The following is a 20707-nucleotide window of genomic DNA, read 5'->3' as shown; positions in this document are numbered from 1 at the left end:
CCGACAACGGCACGCAATTCACGAGCCGCACCTTCATGCAGTACGTCCAAGACCTTGGCGCCAAGGTCTGCTTCGCTTCTGTTGCTCATCCAAGAAGCAACGGTCAAGCAGAGAGGGCAAATGCTGAAGTGCTGCGCGGGCTCAAGACCAGAACTTTCGACAGGCTACACAGGTGCGGAAGAAACTGGATCGAGGAGCTGCCTGTGGTTCTTTGGTCGATCAGAACGATGCCAAATCGAGCCACTGGCCAGACACCTTTCGCTCTAGTCTATGGAGCAGAGGCAGTTCTCCCCACGGAACTCGTATACAGATCACCTCGAGTGCTCGCTTATGATGAGCTTGAGCAAGAACAGCTGCGGCAAGACGACGCGCTGCTCCTTGAGGAAGATCGTCTTCAGGCTGCTGTACGAGCTGCTCGATACCAGCAAGCTTTGTGCCGCTATCATAGCCGCAAAGTTAAAGCCAGAAGCTTCGAGGAAGGCGACCTTGTTCTTCGGCGCGTTCAGTCCGCCAAGAATTCCAACAAGTTGACGCCGAAGTGGGAAGGCCCTTATCGGGTGAGACGAGTCACAAGGCCTGGCGTTGTCCGCCTTGAGACCGAAGATGGCATTCCAGTGAGCAACTCCTGGAACATAGAACATCTTCATAAGTTATTCCCATAAGGCGCGGTTGCCGGAACCCGTTCCGGCAACCACCTTTTGTACAAGTCTTGCCGCTGTTGCATGTAATCCTTTGTACAAAGCCGGGCGCAGATCCCGTGCATAAGTAAAACCCCATGTGCTCCGCACAGCTTGTCCATTTCATGCGTTAGTTCCTTTCTTGCATGCGATTATCTGACACTTTGTGCAACACCTACATCCGGTAAGCAGTAACGAGCCGAAGAGCTCCATATTATTATTTTCTCTTCTTTCTTTTTCTTTTAAAGGAAGAGAAGGTTCTCTCGCACACAAGTTTGCCGGGGGAGAAGGAGAAGATTGTGGTATGGGCCAGGCGTCGTTCAAGCGAAGACTTGCCTTACCGGGAAGCAAATGACAGAAAAGCTAAGTTGTCAAAGTTTGAGCAATCACTTTTTAAATTTTTGAGTTATCTTCCTCGAACGACCCTGCTTTGTATGGAAAACCTGTGCGCGGAGGAACCAACTCGTGGCTAGTTGTGCCCTTACTTTGTTTTGAGTCCGCTCAACAGCTTAAGCATGCTGCATCTAGTCGCGACAAGGTTTCTTGTCGGAAGCAGTGCCGCCAGCAGGCTGCTGAAGTTCCGCACTCAGCGCTCGCGGCTCGGGCACCTGCATCGACAAGTTCCCTAGAAGCGTAGGGTAAAAACATACAAAGGAAGGAATCTAGTAGAGGAAATAACATTGCAATTGATAACAGAAATAAAGTTATATTACAAGATAACTTGTCGCGGCTCTAACAGACTGTTTTCATAACATGATTAGCAGCGACAATGGAAAAGAAGAAATGGGCGGCCTAATCTACGCGTCCGCCCTCGACTCTCTTGATCTCGCTCACCTTGTCCACAATGGGTGCGACAAGGGCCTTGAGTGCATCCAGATCGGCGTCAGGCGGCAAGGACCTGAGGACGTTGGTGAAGCTGAGGCCTGGATTGCGGAAGGCTACCTTCATCAGCACCTTCTGGAGAACCCCGGCGCAGATTTTGCGCGACTCGTCGGCCAACTGCTTCGGGATCCTCTCCCGGAGCCGCTGGAGTGCCGTCGCCACGCCCTTGAAGAATAGGCTGAGCTTGGCGCTGGGTTGAAGACTCTCGTCGGAAGGATACCCAAAGTCCTCCATCCCCAGCTGCGCCAGCTCCTCGTTGATGACTGCGGCAATGTTCACCAGACCCTCGGTCCAGTGCTCCATAGTGTCTCTGAACGAGTTCTGGGTAACTACAATGCTCTCCAGCAGCGCCGCGTCGTCCTTGACCTTCTCCGACAAGGTCTTCTCCCGCTCCTTGGCGGCCTCCAGCGTCTGCGTCAGCGTGGCCAGTTTTAGCTCCAGGTCTGCTTTGGAATCCTTGGTGGCGCTGAGCTCCTTGCCCCTCTCAGCGAGAAGGCCTTGCAGCTCACCGTGGGCGGCAGCATCCTTCTCACGCTCACGCTGCGCCACCTTCTCCTCTAGCTCTTTCTTGGCGGCCTCTGCAGTTGCCGCGGCGTCCTTTGCCTCCTTGATCGCCCCGCCAAGTGCTTGCTCACGCTCGGCGAGCTCTTCCTCGTAGCTGTCGAGATTGGCCTTCCGCTGCACTAGTTCACCTTCCTGCGCGGACTGCTTCTCGGCAGCCAGCCTTTGTTCCTCCTCAGCCTCGGCCTTCTCGAGAACAAAGACCATGCGCTCCTCGTCGAGTCGCTCCCGCTCCTGCGCCAGGGACCGGAGAGCTTCTTGATTTTGGCCCCGGAGCTCCTCCACGCGCTTTTCCATGTCAACTCCCGCCTTCGCGACAAGCGCTTCCCTGGAAGCCAGCTTGGCTTGCCGGGTGCGGTAGAGTGACAGCAGCTTCCGCAGCAGCTGCTCCTCCTCAGGCTCGCCGCTGCTGCTGCCGGGTGCGTCAACCAATGACAGTCCAGCAGAGGCGAGCACCTCCCCGTCAAAATTCTCCCCCTCGACCGGCGCCCTGGAGCTCGACGCCCAGGGTAGCTTGATGAAGATATTGTCACCGGCCTGCAAGTAGGCGCCGGGCTGGGGCTCCTCGGAGCCCGGCTCCGCAGAAGCGACAAAGGGTTCGGCGGTCGGCGCAGCGCCCGGCGCTCCTGCGGCCTCAGGGTCGTCAGTGCGATCGCCCGACCCCTCGCCGGCTTCCGCAGCAGCAGCCCCGGCGGCCTCCTCGCCGACGGTCTCATCAGCACCGGCACCTTCCTCGTCGGCGCCCTTTGTCTCCATTGGCTCAGCCGAAGATGGGTCTGAAGAACGAAGAAGGGAAGAAAATCAATCAAAAATCCAAGAAAGGTAGAGCGCGTCGCGCGGCTCGGTGGCTGTGGAGCCGGCTGCCGCCCCGCTGCGCCCCCGGCCCTGCGAAGGCGCCTCCTTGGCGGGGCCGGGGGCTCCGCCTGCGGCAAGTTCTCTGAAGGCTCAGCCTCCTCCTCGCCGGCCTCGCTCGGCTCGGCTTCGGAACCGGCAGGCTCCTCCTCGCCCATGAACTCCACGCGTTCGGCAAGGTCTGCCACCTCTGCAGCCTCCGCCTCCTCCACAGTAAACCCAAACACACCCACGGCAGCTGCGGCCGCAGCCTCTTCCGCCCTAGTAGCGATGAGCTGCAACTCCTCGTCGGTGGTGTCACGGGTGAGGCTCTTCTGCTCGTCAGCGCGGACCGGCACTTCCTCCAAGGTGTCGAAGAACGCTCGCACAATGTCATCCGCAGGCTCTTGCCAAGTAGGGACGATGCCGTGTGAATCGCACAACGGCATCATGGCGCGGATCCGGTCAAGCGAAGAGTTATTGCACAAAGGAACTACGCCCCTCGGCAGTGTGAATGGGTGCTGGGGGTTGCGTTTGAATAATTCCAAGAGCATTGCGTCCAACTCCAAGATGGTGAAGTTGTAGTTGAGGCCCGGCCGCAGCCTCATGATGTCCGCCGAGTTCTTGAATTCCCAGGCGGGCCTCCCCCTCTCCTGCAGGGGGGCAATGCAACGGCAGAGGAAATCTGCCCCGACAGCACCTACGGTGAGCCCGACAAGCCTGAGGCGAAGAATCCTAGTGATGGCGATCTTCAGCCTCTCGTCTTCCGGGGCCACGTTGCTCCAGTCATTGCCGCGCACTATTGGAGTTTGGCGCACGGCGGTGAAGGGCTGCGGATTCTCCACAACGATCCAGCACCACTCCGCTCTCCACTCCTCCCACTTGCTGCGGAGCTCACCCTCCAAGTACGCCTCTTTCTTGCCGACTCTCGAGACCCAGGCAATCCCTCCGGCAAGCGGCTCTCCTCTCTCTACCCGAGGTATGAAGAAGTGGCGAAAAAGGGCAACACTAGGGTGGACTCCGACAAAGTTTTTGCACAAGTGTGCAAAAACTTCCATGGTCAGGACAGCATTAGGGGTGAAGTCAAGGAGGCGGAAGCCATATGTGTTCATAATATCACAGAAGAACTCCGAGAAGGGCGGGCAGAGCCCGCAATAGAAGAATAGCGGGAAGAACGGGTACCCATTTGGAGCCAACTCCGAGGCAGCGGCCGGGAGTACCCTCGTGCGCGGATGCGCACGCGTCTCCGTCGCCCAAAAGAGGTAGAAGTACTCCCTCAATTCCTGGACCCCGAGCTGGGGGGTGAAGATCGCCCGCTCCTTCCGCAGCGCCGCGAGCCGCTGCGCCTTGGCCGACTTCACACCCTTTCCCTTGTCGGCTTTCGGGGCCATGGCGGAGGTGGTGGGGAAGATCGACGGCATGGTGATGTTGGTGGCAATGGGGGGGGGGGCGGAGCGCTGCTCTCTCGGCTTCGAGAAGAAGGGGGGAGCGGCGGAGTTTGTGAAGAAGGAGTAGCAGCAACCAGCGAGGGGGAACGAACTGCCTCTGTCTCCTCTGCTTATAAAGAGGGACGGGGCGGACGTTTTGGCCTTCCAAATAAACAACCACCCACGATCTCTCCCACGATGCCGCATTCAACGCGTGCCGTTATGGGAGAGCGCGGTGGATACGGAACAAGATTTGGCGTGGCCCAGCCCGCGTGTGCCCGTGCCCTGTCTTGGGCCTGGCCCAACAGCGCTCGGCACCGTGTCTGGCCCAGGCCCGGGGGCTCCTGTCGGTGTACTAGAATAGGGGTACCCTAGTACCCCGAACTTGTGCACGGGCAGTTGCAGCACCCCGCGGCAAAGGCTTGCCGGGCGAACGCCAAGATCCCCCAAGGTTCCCTTGGAGCCATCCAAGAACAAAGTATTTAAGCTAAGGAGACAAGACCCCGGCAAGAGGAGCTTGCCGGGAAGGCCAACCAAGGTGCTCCAAGGAACTTGCCGCGACGCGCCACGCGCTCCGGCAAGGCAACAAGGCCCCGGCAAGAGGAGCTTGCCGGGAAGACTAAACAAGGTACACCGAGGCCCGGTGAGCGACGAGCTTCTGGACCCGGCGAGATAACAACAGCGGCAAGGCGCTTGCCGCGGCAGGCGGCCACTCTGCGCCCACGCTCCAGCACATCCACCAACGTGTCGCTCTGGGGGCCTCTCCGGGCGCGCGTGGCGGGAGGCTGTGCAGCCAGCGGTGCGCAGTGGCATGCGAAGCTGACAAGATCGCCATCGTGGCGAATAGTGGCGCCCCTAACGGTCCTTTTCTGCACTGTTCGGGCGACTCAGACGGGCATTTAATGCCCTTGTCCCCTGCCGTCAGGGTTAGGTAGGGTGCACTGTACAAGCAACTGTATCAACTACCTCGCTTTTTACGTTTTTACCCTCCTCTGCGTTGCCACCTGTCGGTGACCCCTTTAGCGTATAAAAGGAGGCCCATGCGCAACGTAGAGGGGGTTCGGAGGTTCGGACAGTTTGCTTCGATTCATTCATAGCCCAGAAAACATCACACTCTCTCGCTCGAGAGCAAGAACACCAGATAATACAACCAGACAAGCAGCAGTAGGAGTGTTATCTCTCCGGAGAGCTCCGAAGCTGGGTAAACTGCTCATGTGCTTCGTCTCGATCTGCTCTTCGTGCAACCTCCGCCCCGCGCCGAACCGAAAGGGGCCCGGTCCGCCGGCCCCATAGGTGTTCGTGGATCAGTTTCCCCGACACACACCAACAGGGATTGTTGGGTGTTCAAGCAGGCCGGCAAGTTAATTGCCGAAAACAAGGACAAGGGGCCGCATAGCGATGACGAGGAGGAGCCCCGACAGCCGCACACTGGAGGATAGAAGAGGTTTCCCCCGTAAGTGCGGACGGTGAACATGATATACGCAACCCACATCCCCAAGAGGGAGCGGAAGCGTGCACTCAGGGACATATATGCGTTTGAGCCAGTCGCCCCAAAGTTCAACCCTTGGTCCTCCTGTCCGATCACCTTCGATCGCAGGGACCACCCCACTAGTATCCGTCATGGCGGATTCGCCGCACTGGTCCTAGACCCAATCATCGACGGATTTCACCTCACTCGAGTCCTTATGGACGGCAGCAGCAGCCTGAACCTACTTTATCAGGACATAGTGCGCAAAATGGGTATAGACCCCGCAAGGGTCAAACCCACAAAAACGACCTTTAAGGGCGTCATTCCAGGTGTAGAGGCCCATTGCACAGGCTCAGTTAGACTGGAAGTGGTCTTTGGATCCCCGGATAATTTCCGAAGCGAAGAGTTAATCTTCGATATAGTCCCGTTCCGCAGTGGTTATCACGCGCTGCTCGGGCGAACCGCATTCACTAGATTCAATGCGGTACCGCATTATGCATACCTCAAGCTCAAGATGGCAGGACCTCACAGAGTTATTACAGTCAACGGAAACACAGAGCGCTCTCTCCGAACAGAGGAGCACACCGCGGCCCTCGCAGCAGAAGCACAAAGCAGCCTCTCAAGGCAATCAACCAGTTCGGCGCTTCAAAGCCCGGACACCTACAAGCGCGCTTGGGGCAATCGGCAAATAGACCGCCTGGCTTGATCTGAGTTCGCGTAGCAATACGGCGGCCACCCCAATCCTAGCCCAACGGTGATATTCGTGTCGCACGTACATAATTACGCATTATAAATACCATGGGCACAGGTGGGGAGGGGGGCACAACTGCGGCACGCCCCAAAATGCAGTCTAAACCGCACTAGGGGCTTCCCGTTAGGTTATTTTTCTTTTTCTTTTAGGACCTTAATCTCTGGAAACACTGTCCGGCAGCACTATTGCCAAACACATGATGCAGCAACCAAGGAGGCAGACAGCTACGTCATACCACGGAATTCCCAGGTTGATTACAGTAACAAGTGAAATATTCAATTTAATATCATTCCTCAGCTTGCCCTTGGAAGGGACACAGTCCTACTCTTTGCTTATCGCACTATCTGTATCACTCTGCTTTAACGCAATTTTTCAATAAACAATGCATGACATTATGACTATTATTGCATTCTTGTTATGTATATATATATATGTGTGTGTGTGTGTGTGTGTGTGTGTGTGTGTGTTCATTAATGACGCCTTGCAACCGTACACTATGGTACAGCCAATACACCAGGGGCTTACGTACCCCACAATGCGGTGTGAAAAGTCTGAACACTTTCACAAGTGCGGCACCCCGAACTTATAGCATTATACGCATCAGCTCCGAATCATGTCTTTGGTCAAATGTTGGGTTTGCTCGGCTCCTATGTTTTGGTACCTTACGTTCCGCTCTATCGGCTAAGGTAGCGCAAGGAGAACTACTGCGACTGTGCCCCGGTTCTGCTGGGTTCAGCACCTCAATAGAGAAAGCTAAAACTAACTGTCATGATAAGGCGAGAGACTGGTCGCTGTTCGGCGAGGTTTTTCGAGTCCCTAAAGACGTATGCCGCTTAGGGAGAGGGGCCGGCCCTGTCCGGCTTATAGGCGTGTATCGCGCCCCGAATTCGGCCTTCCGAATACCCGGGGCTTCGCCGAAATTTAAAATTATAGAATTCTATGGCTAAGTGAGAGTGATAAAGCATTATTAGTCCGGTTGCCTTGTTCGTTGTGATGAGCACCTCCCTCGAAGGACCCAAATATGGGGACAAGAGTGCTCAGGTTTATCCCGAACACCCCAGCACTCATGGCATGGGGGCAGAAGCCGAGGACTATCCATCTCTCAGATTGGATAAACGGCCAAACAGAAGGTAATATTTTAAATTCACACAAGTGTTGCATAGCGCATATGAAACAAGTTTTCATCATACAGGATCACACGGGCAAATCTCATTCAAATATTACATCTTTTGAACACTCGTCGGCAATGAGACGGGCGCCCGGCAGAACACCCTCGTAGTACATCTTGGGGTGGCGGTGCTCCTTGCCCTCTGGCGGCCCCTCCTTGATCAGCTTCACGGCATCTAGCTTGACCCACTGCAATTTCGCACGGGCGAAAGCCCGGCGTGCACCTTCAATGCAGACAGATCGCTTGACGACCTCCAGCCGCGGGCAGGCATCCACGAGCCGCCCCACGAGGCCGAAGAAGCTGTTCGGAAGGGCGTCGCTAGGCCACAACCGGACTATAAAGCTCTTCATGGCCTGATCGGCCGCCTTATGTAGCTCGACCATCTGCTTCAGCTGGTCGCTCATTGGCACCGGATGTTCGGCCTCAGCATACTGAGACCAGAATAGCTTCTCCGTCGAGCTTCCGTCCTCGGCCTAGTAAAATTGTGCGGCATCGGCCACACTATGGGGCAAATCTGCGAATGCTCCTGAAGAGCTCCGGATCCGGGTAAGTAATCGGTAATTTACTTTTACATGCTTGCTTTGCATATAGAAAGCCTTACCCGCCGCTATCTTCTTCATCGCGTCGATCTCTTGGAGGGCCTCTTGGGCTTCGTCCTTGGCACTTTTTACACTCTCGAGGGCCGCGGCAAGCTCAGACTCCCGCGTCTTGGAGTCAAGCTCCAACGCCTCGTGCTTCTCCACAAGAGCCTGGAGCTCTTGCTGCACCTCGCCCACCCGAGCCTCATGCTTCTCTCGCTCGGTGCGCTCCTTGGCCGCTATATCTTCGGCCTTGGTCAGCGCTTGCTTTAGGGTCGCCACCTCGGTCGTGGCCCCTGGCAAACATACAATGATCCTGTCATTTTGCAATCGCGTCCTTTTTTATATATACATATCTATAGACGGAGTATTACTTACCCTTGTTCTCCTCGAGCTGCCTCTTGGCAAGGCCGAGCTCTTTCTTGGACCCCTCGAGGTCCTACTTCAGTACGGCGACCTCCGCAGTTAGTGTGGCGGACGCCAGCAGCGAAGCCTGCATATGCATATTGACATACTTATATTAGACTCCTGCGATGTTATTTGATCCTCTGCCCAGCTTTTCTTTGTGAACACCGAACAAAGCATCAGGGGCTACTGTCTATGCGGTAATATTTCTACTACATTTTAAAACACTTACCTCAAAGCCTGTTAGAAGGATGGCACAGGCTTCAGTCAATCCGCTCTTGGCGGACTGAACCTTCTGGATCACCGCACTCATGATAGTGTGGTACTCCTCGTTGATGGAAGCGTTGCGAAGTGCTTCCAACAGATTGTCCGGTGCCTCTGGATGGACAGAGGTCACCGGCACTGGCGTCTTGCCCCTCTTAGAAGGAGGCCGCCTGCCCGAGCCCAAAACCGCTGGAGGGTCCGACACGGTGTTCGGCTAAGGGCCAAACTCGGAGCTCTCAGGGGCCCCGTCCCCGCGGCTCCCGGAGTCCGGAAGGTCGCCTTGAGGCGCCTCCAGGACTATCTCCCCTCGATCCAGTGTCTCTTGAGACAACACCTCGGCATCGTCGGCCGGATGAGGGGAGGTGGCGGTCGGGACTCGATCGCTATCCATGTCCGACAAGCCCAAGGAGCCGTCCGATGATACATCTATACTGGCTCGTGGCAGCCTGCATAATTGCGTTCGGCGTTAGGGAAAGCAGTGTGACAAAGGAATCCTAGGAGTTACTCTGGTATCCGAATACTTACGATCTCCCTGGGGGCTTGACCCTGGGCAACCACTCGCCTTCGCCTTCATCGGCGGTGGTGGAACTGTCCGGAAGGAGAGTCCTTCCCTTCTTGGACCCTCCGGCCTCCCCAGTTGGGGCGACCTTCCTTTTCTTGTTTCCCCCAGTTGGTGGGGGAGCATCTTCTTCTTCTTCTTCCTCGTCTTCGGGGGAAGAGTGCGCCGCAAAGTCATCGGACGGTGAGTCCAACGATGCCTGGCGTCGGGAACTCTTTCGGGTTCCCTTGGCCTTCTTGGTCTTATCCGGCACCTTATAAGGGGCCGGAGTCAGCATCTTCGCCAGAAGACTGTCTGCGGGGCCTTCGGGCAAAGAAGCCAGATAGTCGATCTGTCCGGCCATCTTCTGCCAGTCCTGTCAAAGGTACGGGAGTTTAGATCCCGCATAAAGTCAATCTGTATAAAAAAATAAGTATCTTGTGAAAGGTAAAGCAGCTTACCGCACTGGCTTGGTGCTTCGCTCTGAATCCGCGATCCTCAGTAATGGGGGGAGGGACCTGGCACTTTGAACAGCACCCTCCAGGCGTCTTCATGAGTTGTGTCAAAGAGCCTGTTCAGAGTTCGGTGTTGCGCCGGATTTAACTCCCACAAGTTGAACTCCCGTTGTTGGCACGGGAGTATCCGGCGGATGAGCATAACTTGGACTATGTTGACAAGCTTGAGCTTCTTGTCCACCATGTTTTGAATACATGTTTGGAGTCCGGCCAGCTCTTTCGAACTACCCCAGGACAGGCCCTTCTCTTTCCAGGAGGTGAGCCGCGTGGGGATGCCAGATCGGAACTCGGGGGTTGCTGCCCATGCAGGGTCGCGCGGCTCGGTGATATAGAACCACCCCGATTGCCACTCCTTTATGGTTTCCACAAAGGAGCCCTCGAGCCATGTTATGTTGGGCATCTTGCCCACCATGGCGCCTCCGCACTCTGCCTGGCGGCCGCCCACTACCTTCGGCTTGACATTGAAGGTCTTTAGCCATAAGCCGAAGTGGGGCTTGATTTGGAGGAAGGCCTCGCACACGATGATAAACGCCGAGATGTTGAGGATGAAGTTCGGGGCCAGATCGTGGAAATCCAGGCCGTAATAAAACATGAGCCCCGGACGAAGGTATGGAGAGGGAATCCCAGTCCACAGAGGAAATGGGTGAGGAATACTACCCTCTCATGGGGCCTGGGGGTGGGGATGAGCTGCCCCTCATCTGGGAGCCGGTGCGCGATGTCGTCGGGCAGGTATCCGGCTCTCCTCAGTTTCTTGATGTCTCCCTCCGTGACGGAGGAGACCATCCACTTGCCTCCCGCTCCGGACATTATTGGAGAAAGTCGAGGTGGGAAGTGCGGACTAGGGCGCTAGAGCTCGAGTGTCCGAAAACGGATGGGTAAGGGAGGAAGAAGGCGTGTATAGAAAGGTGAATCCTTATCCCTTTATATGGGCGGACGAAACTAAGCGTCCCCATTTGCTTGGTAAAACTCGCTTATCCCCTAAGCGCTGCAATTGATGGCGCGGTTGGGTTCCCCACGCCCGTGTTGATGAGAATCCCGTAATAAGGGGACACGATCTTTGCTTTGACAAGACGTGTCAAAAAACTGCCTCGCGTTATGTGCGGGTCTGGTTAAAAGAAACGGTTCGAATAATCACCGGGCCATGATGTAACGTCATGCTGCAAAAACAAGCCAGCAAATTAGATCTACGAAAATATTATTCTCTCTACAGTGGAATGTGGAACTTATTTTGCAGGGTCGGACACTATCCTCGTACTCAAATTCTTCTGCAGTGTATTCGGAGAAGGAACCCGCCTTGCAATGCCGAAGACAATACTGCGCGCCGGACTCATCGTCATTGAAGCCTGGTTCAGGGGCTACTGAGGGAGTCCTGGATTAGGGGGTCTCCGGATAGCCGAACTATCTCCATTGGCCGGACTGTTAGACTATGAAGATACAAGATTGAAGACTTCGTCTCGTGTCCGGATGGGACTCTACTTGGCGTGGAAGGCAAGCTAGGCAATACGGATATGGATATCTCCTCCTTTGTAACCGACCTTGTGTAACCCTAACCCTCTCCGGTGTCTATATAAACCGAAGGGTTTTAGTCCGTAGGACAACAATCACAACATACAATCATACCATAGGCTAGCTTCTAGGGTTTAGCCTCTCTGATCTCGTGATAGATATACTCTTGTACTACCCATATCATCAATATTAATCAAGCAGGACGTAGGGTTTTACCTCCATCAAGAGGGCCCGAACCTGGGTAAAACGGCGTGTCCCCTGCCTCCTGTTACCATCCGGCCTAGACGCACAGTTCGGGACCCCCTACCCGAGATCCACCGGTTTTGACACCGACAGGAATTGTGTGCTCGTAGATTTTATCGTTCTTGATATAGATTGCAATCCTTCTTGCCCTATTATTCTCGGTAGACCTTTCCTTTGAACGGTTGGTGCAATTATTGATATGAAGGAAGGGAATATTAGATTTCAGTTTCCATTAAAAAAGGGCATGGAACACTTCCCTAGAAATAAAATAAAATTACCATATGAATCTATCATGAGAGCCACTTATGGATTGCCTACCAAAGATGGCAATGCCTAGATCTATTCTTACTTGTTATGCCTAGCTAGGGGCGTTAAACGATAGCGCTTGTTGGGAGGCAACCAAATTTTATTTTTATTCCTTGCTTTTTGCTCCTGTTTAGTAATAAATAAATAAATAATCTAGCCTCTGCTTTGGTTGTGTTTTTTGTGTTTAATTATTGTTTGTGCCAAGTAGAACCGTTGGGAAGACTTGGGGAAAGTCTTGTTGAACTTGCTGTAAAAAAACAGAAACTTTAGCGCTCACGAGAACTGTTGTCATTTTTTTATTTTGAAAGTGATATTTAGTTAATTCTTTTTGCAGATGATTAATAGATAAATTCCTCACGTCCAGCAATTTATTTTAGAATTTTTAGGGTTCCAGATCTTGCGCTAGCTACAGATTTACTACAGACTGTTTTGTTTTTGACAGATTCTGTTTTTCGTGTGTTGTTTGCTTATTTTGATGAATCTATGGCTAGTAAAATAGTTTATAATCCATAGAGAAGTTGGAATACAGTAGGTTTAACACCCATATAAATAAAGAATGAGTTCATTACAGTACCTTGAAGTGGTCTTTTGTTTTCTTTCGCTAACGGAGCTCACGAGTTTTCTACTTTAAGTTTTGTGTTGTGAAGTTTTCAAGTTTTGGGTATAGATTTGATGGATTATGGAACAAGGAGTGGTAAGAGCCTAAGCTTGGGGATGCCCATGGCACCCCCAAGATAATCTAAGGACACCTAAAAGCCAAAGCTTGGGGATGCCCCGGAAGGCATCCCCTCTTTCGTCTACTTCTATCGGTAACTTTACTTGGAGCTATATTTTTATTGACCACATGATATGTGTTTTGCTAGGAGCGTCTTTTGTGATTTGAGTCTTTTCTTATTAGTTTACCACAATCATCCTTTCTGTACACATCTTTTGAGAGAGCCATACATGATTTGTAATTTGATAGAATACTCTATGTACTTCACTTATATCTTTTGAGCTTTATAGTTTTGCGCTAGTGCTTCACTTATATCTTTTAGAGCACGGTGGTGGATTTGTTTTATAGAAACTATTGATCTCTCATGCTTCACTTAGATTATTTTGAGAGTCTTAATAGGATGGTAATTTGCTTAAAATCCTAATATGCTTGGTATGCAAGATTAATAATAAAACTTTCGTATGCGTGTGTTGAATACTAAGAAGAAATTGATGCTTGATAATTATTTTGAGATATGAGGATGGTGATATTAGAGTCATGCTAGTTGAGTAGTTGTGAATTTGAGAAATGCTTGTGTTGAAGTTTGTGATTCCCGTAGCATGCACGTACGGTGAACCGTTATGTGATGAAGTCAGAGCATGATTTATTTATTGATTGTCTTCCTTATGAGTGGCGGTCGGGGACGAGCGATGGTCTTTTCCTACCAATCTATCCCCCTAGGAGCATGCACGTAATACTTTGCTTTGATAACTTCTATATTTTTGCAATAAGTATATGAGTTCTTTAAGACTAATGTTGAGTCCATGGATTATACGCACTTTCCTTCCTTCCACCATTGCTAGCCTCTCTAATACCGTGCACTTTTCGATGGTATCATACACCCACCAAATACCTCCCTCAAAACAGCCACCATACCTACCTATCATGGCATTTCCATAGCCATTCCGAGATATATTGCCATGCAACTTTCCACCATTCCTTTCATTATGACACGCTCCATCATTGTCATATTGCTATGCATGATCATGTAGTTGACATTGTATTTATGGCAAAGCCACTATTCATAATTCTTTCATACATGTCACTCATGAGTCATTGCACATCCCGGTACACCACCGGAGGCATTCATATAGAGTCATATTTTGTTCTAAGAATCGAGTTGTAATTCATGAGTTTTAAGTAAATAAAAGTGTGATGATCATCATTATTAGAGCACTGTCCCAGTGAGGAAAGGATGATGGAGACTATGATTCCCCCACAAGTCGGGATGAGACTCCGGACGAAAAAAATAATATAAAAAAAAGAGGCCATAAAAAAAGAGAAAGGCCCAAATAAAAAAATATGAGAGAAAAAGAGAGAAGGGACAATGTTACTATCCTTTTACCACACTTGTGCTTCAAAGTAGCACCATGATCTTCATGATAGAGAGTCTCTCATTATGTCACTTTCATATACTAGTGGGAATTTTTCATTATAGAACTTGGCTTGTATATTCCAATGATGGGCTTCCTCAAAATGCCCTAGGTCTTCGTGAGCAAGGGAGTTGGATGCACACCCACTTAGTTTCTTTTGAGCTTTCATATACTTATATCTCTAGTGCATCCATTGCATGGCAATCCCTACTCACTCACGTTGATATCTATTGATGGGCATCTCCATAGCCCGTTGATACGCCTAGTTGATGTGAGACTATCTTCTCCCTTTTTGTCTTCTCCACAACCACCATTCTATTCCACCTATAGTGCTATATCCATGGCTCACGCTCATGTATTGCGTGAAGATCGAAAAAAGTTTTGAAAATGTCAGAAGTATGAAACAATTGGTTGGCTTGTCATCGGGGTTGTGCATGATTCAAATACTTTGTGTGGTGAAGATAGAGCATAGCCAGACTATATGATTTTGTAGGGATAGCTTTCTTTGGCCATGATATTTTGAGAAGACATACTTGCTTTGTTAGTATGCTTGAAGTATTATTATTTTTATATCAATATGAACTTTTGTCTTGAATCTTTCGAATCTGAATATTCATACCACAATTAAGACGATTTACATTGAAATTATGCCAAGTATCACTCTGCATCAAACATTCTGTTTTTATCATTTACCTACTCGAGGACGAGCAGGAATTAAGCTTGGGGATGCTTGATACGTCTCCAACGTATCTATAATTTTTGATTGCTCCATGCTATATTATCTACTGTTTTAGACATTATTGGGCTTTATTATCCACTTTTATATTATTTTTGGGGCTAACCTATTAACCGGAGGCCCAGTCCAGAATTGTTGTTTTTGCCTGTTTTAGGGTTTTGAAGAAAAGGAATATCAAACGGAGTCCAAACGGAATGAAACCTTCGGAAACGTGATTTTCTCATCAGATAAGATCCAGGAGACTTGGATCCTCTGTCAAGAAAGCCACGAGGTGGTCATGAGGGTAGGTGCGCCCCCCTCCCCTAGGGCGCTCCCCCTGCCTCGTGGGCCCGTCGAAGCTCCACCGACGTACTTCTTCCTCCTATATATATCCACGTACCCCCAAACGATCGGGGACGGAGCCAAAAACCTAATTCCACCATCGCAACTTGGGGCCTGTTCCGGAGCTCCGTCGGAGGAGGCATCGATCACGGAGGGCTTCCACATCATCATCCAAGCCCCTCTGATGAAGTGTGAGTAGTTTACTTCAGACCTACGGGTCCATAGCTAGTAGCTAGATGGCTTCTTCTCTCTTTTTGGATCTCAATACAATGTTCTCCCCCTCTCTCATGGAGATCTATTCGATGTAATCTTCTTTTTGCGGTGTGTTTGTTGAGATCGATGAATTGTGGGTTTATGATCAAGTCTATGTATGAATAATATTTGAATCTTCTTTGAATTCTTTTATGTATGATTGGTTATCTTTGCAAGTCTCTTCGAATTATCAGTTCGGTTTGGCCTACTAGATTGGTTGTTCTTGCCATGGGAGAAGTGCTTAGCTTTGGGTTCGATCTTGCAGTGTCCTTTCCCAGTGACAGAAGGGGCGGCAAGGCACGTATTGTATCGTTGCCATCGAGGATAACAAGATGGGTTTTTTATCACATTGCATGAAACTATCCCTCTACTTCATGTCATCTTGCTTAAGGTGTTACTTTGTTTTTAACTTAATACTCTAGATGCATGCTGGACAGCGGTCGATGAGTGGAGTAATAGTAGTAGATGCAGAATCGTTTTGGTCTACTTGTCTCGGACGTGATGCCTATATACATGATCATACCTAGATATTCTCATAACTATGCTCAATTCTGTCAATTGCTCAACAGTAATTTGTTCACCCACCGTAGAATACTTATGCTCTTGAGAGAAGCCACTAGTGAAACCTATGGCCCCCGGGTCTCTTTCTCATCATATCAATCTCCATAACTTTATTATTGCTTTTCTTTTACTTTGCTTTTACCTTATTTACTTTGCATCTCTATACCAAAAAAATATTATTTATCATCTCTATCAGATCTCACTTTCGTAAGTGACCGTGAAGGGATTGACAACCCCTAAGCGCGTTGGTTGCGTTGAGCTATTGTTTTTGTGTAGGTACGAGGGACTCGAGCGTAGCCTCCTACTGGATTGATACCTTGGTTCTCAAAAACTGAGGGAAATACTTACGCTACTTTGCTGCATCATCCCTTCCTCTTCGGGGAAATCCAACGCAATGCTCAAGAGGTAGCAGTGAACAAATTACTGTTGAGCAATTGATAGAGAAGTGCGTAATTATGAGAATATATATGCATGATCATGTATATAGGCATCACGTCTGCAACAAGTAGACCGAAACGATTCTGCATATACTACTATTACTCCACACATCGACCGCTATCCAGCATGCATCTAGAGTATTAAGTTCATAAGAACAGAGTAACGCATTAGGCAAGATGACATGATGTAGAGTGATAAACTCAAGCAATATGATATAAACCCCATCTTTTTATCCTCGATGGAAAAAATACAATACGTGCCTTGCTGCCCCTGCTGTCACTGGGAAAGGACACCGCAAGATTGAACGCAAAGCTAAGCACTTCTCCCATTGCAAGAAAGATCAATCTAGTAGGCCAAACCAAACTGATTATTTAAAGAGACTTGCAAAGATAACCAGTCATACATAAAATATTTCAGAGAAGAATCAAATATTGTTCATAGATAAACTTGATCATAAACCCACAATTCATCGGATCTCAACAAACACACCGCAAAAAGAGTTACATCGAATAGATCTACAAGAAGATCGATGAGAACATTGTATTGAGCTCCAAAGAGAGAGAAGAAGCCATCTAGCTAATAACTATGGACCTGTCATGGGTTTGTCATGGCAGATGTCCTTGTGAAAGGACTTAGTCGTGGAGCCATCGCTACGGGTTAGCTTTAAGGGGTTAAACCGGACAAAGGGACACGGGGAATTTTATACTAGTTCGGCCCCTTCGAGGAAGGTAAAAGCCTACGTCTAGTTGTGATTGGTATTGCTAGGGTTTCGAAGGCCAGGGAGCGAATCCGCTTTGTCTGGCTCTCGAGTTGTTGTTGTCTGTCCCTAAACCGCAGCTGAGTCATCCGTTTATATACATAGGTTGACGCCCGCAGGGCTACAGAGTCCCGAAGCCGGATCATAAACGTGTCCGGTTCGGTCTCTACTCTCCCTATCTTACCATACAAGTTATATGACTAGGTCGGTTTACATTTACAGGCTGTAACCCGCCTTTGGGCCTTGGGCCTTCCTTAAAGCGCCATTATCCTCACATCTTCATGGGCTTCTATTCTTCAAAGAGTCAACCCGGCTACATAAGGCCGATTTACCTCCAGTAGTAATATCCCCAACATTAGGCCCCAGATTGGTTTGAACTTGTTCATGTCAATCTCCCACACTTAGAAAAAATCTTCTCTCCTATCTTCACTTTTGATCTTGTAAACCGCCGTGACGTCATACTTCAAAATTATGATAAACCACCCTGACGTCATCCATCCGTTGGTGTCAGAGATTACCTTCATTTAATATATATTCAGTCATCGAGGCGACACCTTTATTAACTTATCCATTTTTGGGCTCCTCGATTCCCGCACTTGTCGTTTTATCGCTTCGCCTTATAAATAGGACCGAGGGGTCGTTTTCACCTTTTCCCCCTCGTGCCTCTTCGCATCGTCCTCGTCGCACCGCTCAGCCTCTGGAGCTCCGCCGCCACCGTCGACCGTCGCCTCTGCTCCGACCCTGGCCGCTGCATCACCCTGAATGCACCAGAATACTGCAGTGCCTTTCCGCTTCCTCACCAGCTCCGGTAAGTTCTCTGCTTTTTTCGCCACAGATCTGTTCTAGGGTTTCGACATTCTTCGCGGTTCTTCTGCAGTTCATCAGTGCTTCAGTGTTGTTCTTCCCTGTTCTGCCTTTAGTCTGTAGATGGTCACTTCGTGCTTGATGTATCCCTTGCCGTAGCTAACCTTCCATTATCATCACAAACCCTTATGCGCAAAGAACTGATCTAGTCCTTCATAAATTGCTTCGGTTCTGCACCCCTTCTAGATCCAATTATTTTTGCTTTCCTGTCTTACCTTAGATCCAAAAAAATTATATATGACTGTGAGATCTGTTTCTCCTTACACCAACATAGGCGGTTTAACCTTGTATAAGCAGTCTATGCCATTAGCCCTCTAATAAACTGGAGGAGCATTTTACCTTCATAATTATGCTCCAATTTAACAGTGTCTGAGTAATCATGTGCTAGTATTACTTTTTTCCCTTTTGCATTAGTCTCCAGTTCATACTATTTCACATATCAGTATGTTTCTTACTCCCTTGTCTCTTGCATATGATCATGCGTAATTTGTAAACCGGCCTTTCATTTTCAGTTTGTTTGCTTTGCAATGGCCAAACAATTCACTGCCTGCAACAGGGCTTGTTCCCGGGTTACTGAGGCTCAGTTGAATGAGATGGTTAGCATCGGTTCCCTGCCTAAGAAAACTGAAATCAAATGGCGAGTTCCCGGAACAGAAAATCCTCCAATCCCAAGGCAAGACGAGGTGGTGGTCTTTGTTGACCATATAGGTCGTGACTTCAAACCTCCAGGGTCAAAATTTTATCGAGATGTGCTTGCCAGCTTCCAACTTCATCCGCAAGATATTGGTCCCAACTCGGTTTCCAACTTATGCAACTTCCAGGTCTTTTGTGAAGTATATTTACAAGAAGAACCAACTGCAGAACTATTCCGGGATTTCTTTCACTTAAACCGGCGCACAGAGTTTGTAAATGGTCCGAACACAGAACTTGGTGGCCTCTCGATTCAAAAGCAGAAAGAAGTTGAATTTCCTCATGCCAAACATCATAGCCACCCAAAGGAATGGAACCAAACATGGTTTTATTGCAAAGACACTTCGCCTGAGGGTGAAAATCCCCTCCCCGGCTTTCGTGATCACAGACTATCAAATACTCACCCAATGCCACAACGCCTGAGCTCTTCGGAAAGGGCGAAATATGCTCCTCAACTCGCCAAACTCCGGGCCTTTATGGCAAACGGTTTAACAGGCGTGGACTTTGTGCGTTGTTGGATATCCTGGAGTATCTTGCCACTAAGCCGACGTCCCGGTTTAATGTGCGAATATACCGGTGAGGTTGACGACCCTCAACGCCATTGCAACGTCCAATTATCTGAGGAAGAAGTCACTGAAGGTGTAAAGAAGATTCTGAATGAGTCGGAACTGATCTATAGTCAAACCGGTCTGAGTCCCTTCTATGTCAAGAACAAACCACTTGCTGTAAGCATTATACTCCCTCTTTATCTCTAATATCTTGAACTTATGCAACCTGTAACCCTTCTTGTTTATATGTAGGGTGACGACCCCTTCTGGAAACAGAAAATCATAGAGAAAGTGGCAAAGCCGACTGGAGACAAAGCGGTCAAGTCATCCCGCCCAAAGACCAAAGCCGTCAAACGGACGTCAAAGCGAAAAACGGCTGACTGGATTAATATGGAGCTTGATGATGATACTGATGATCTAGAAGCTGAGGTAGAACTTGACTCACTTGGCTCTCTTTTTATGCATCTCATTAACAATGATCTTCCTCAGGAGGATGCAGAAGCTAGTCAAGCTGATGACGTAGAGGTAATTACCCTTTCCTCTGGTTCAGACTCTATGCCAACACAAAAAACTCGCCAAGCAATCCGGAAAGTAAGCTTTTCTCATCCTCTTGCTCACTTGGATCCAACATTTATTTTGAATACTCAACAGCATGAAGCTCGCCGGACAACCCGGCACGATGGCCAACAGGTCACTTCAGCCGGTTTACCTGACACTCCGGTTCGGAAGCGCCGGTCTGAGGTCTCTCCTACTTCTGACCATTCTTACACCAAGGCAGGTTATTTCAGACAGCCTCTTAATCTGTCTGATTCAAATTATCAGGTTACACCTCCTTCCTCTTCTGGTGAATCGACAGCAACTCAAATCCCCCCTTTGAAAACTGTGGTTGGGTGAGTTGTAAAAACCTTTCCTTTCAATGCGCCCTAAATCCTTTGAATAGGATGTTAATCCTTTTTTATTCTGTTTGTAGGGCCAAAGCCAGACCCAGCAAGAAAGCTCGGGTCACCAATCCGCCAGAAGACCCTGTCACCGAAGAAGAAGAACCAAGAGGTGAACTGGAACAGACTGGTGAACCAAAAAAACCCCAACCTGAAGCTACTTTTGATGATCCACCCCTTGAAGGCCAACATACCGATGAACCAACAGATGTTGAGCCTGCCGCACCCGATACTGAACCGGCAGGGCCAATCCGGGCTAGTCCGGTGAAAGACACTGAAATTCCAACATCATCCACCAAAAATCCTGAAGGCCAAGGTGATGATGTTATTATTACTGGAATAGGCCACAACTCTC

Source organism: Triticum aestivum, chromosome 3A, assembly GCF_018294505.1.
Source record: "Triticum aestivum cultivar Chinese Spring chromosome 3A, IWGSC CS RefSeq v2.1, whole genome shotgun sequence".
NCBI lineage: Eukaryota > Viridiplantae > Streptophyta > Magnoliopsida > Poales > Poaceae > Triticum > Triticum aestivum.
Note: the sequence above shows the minus strand (reverse complement) of the source record.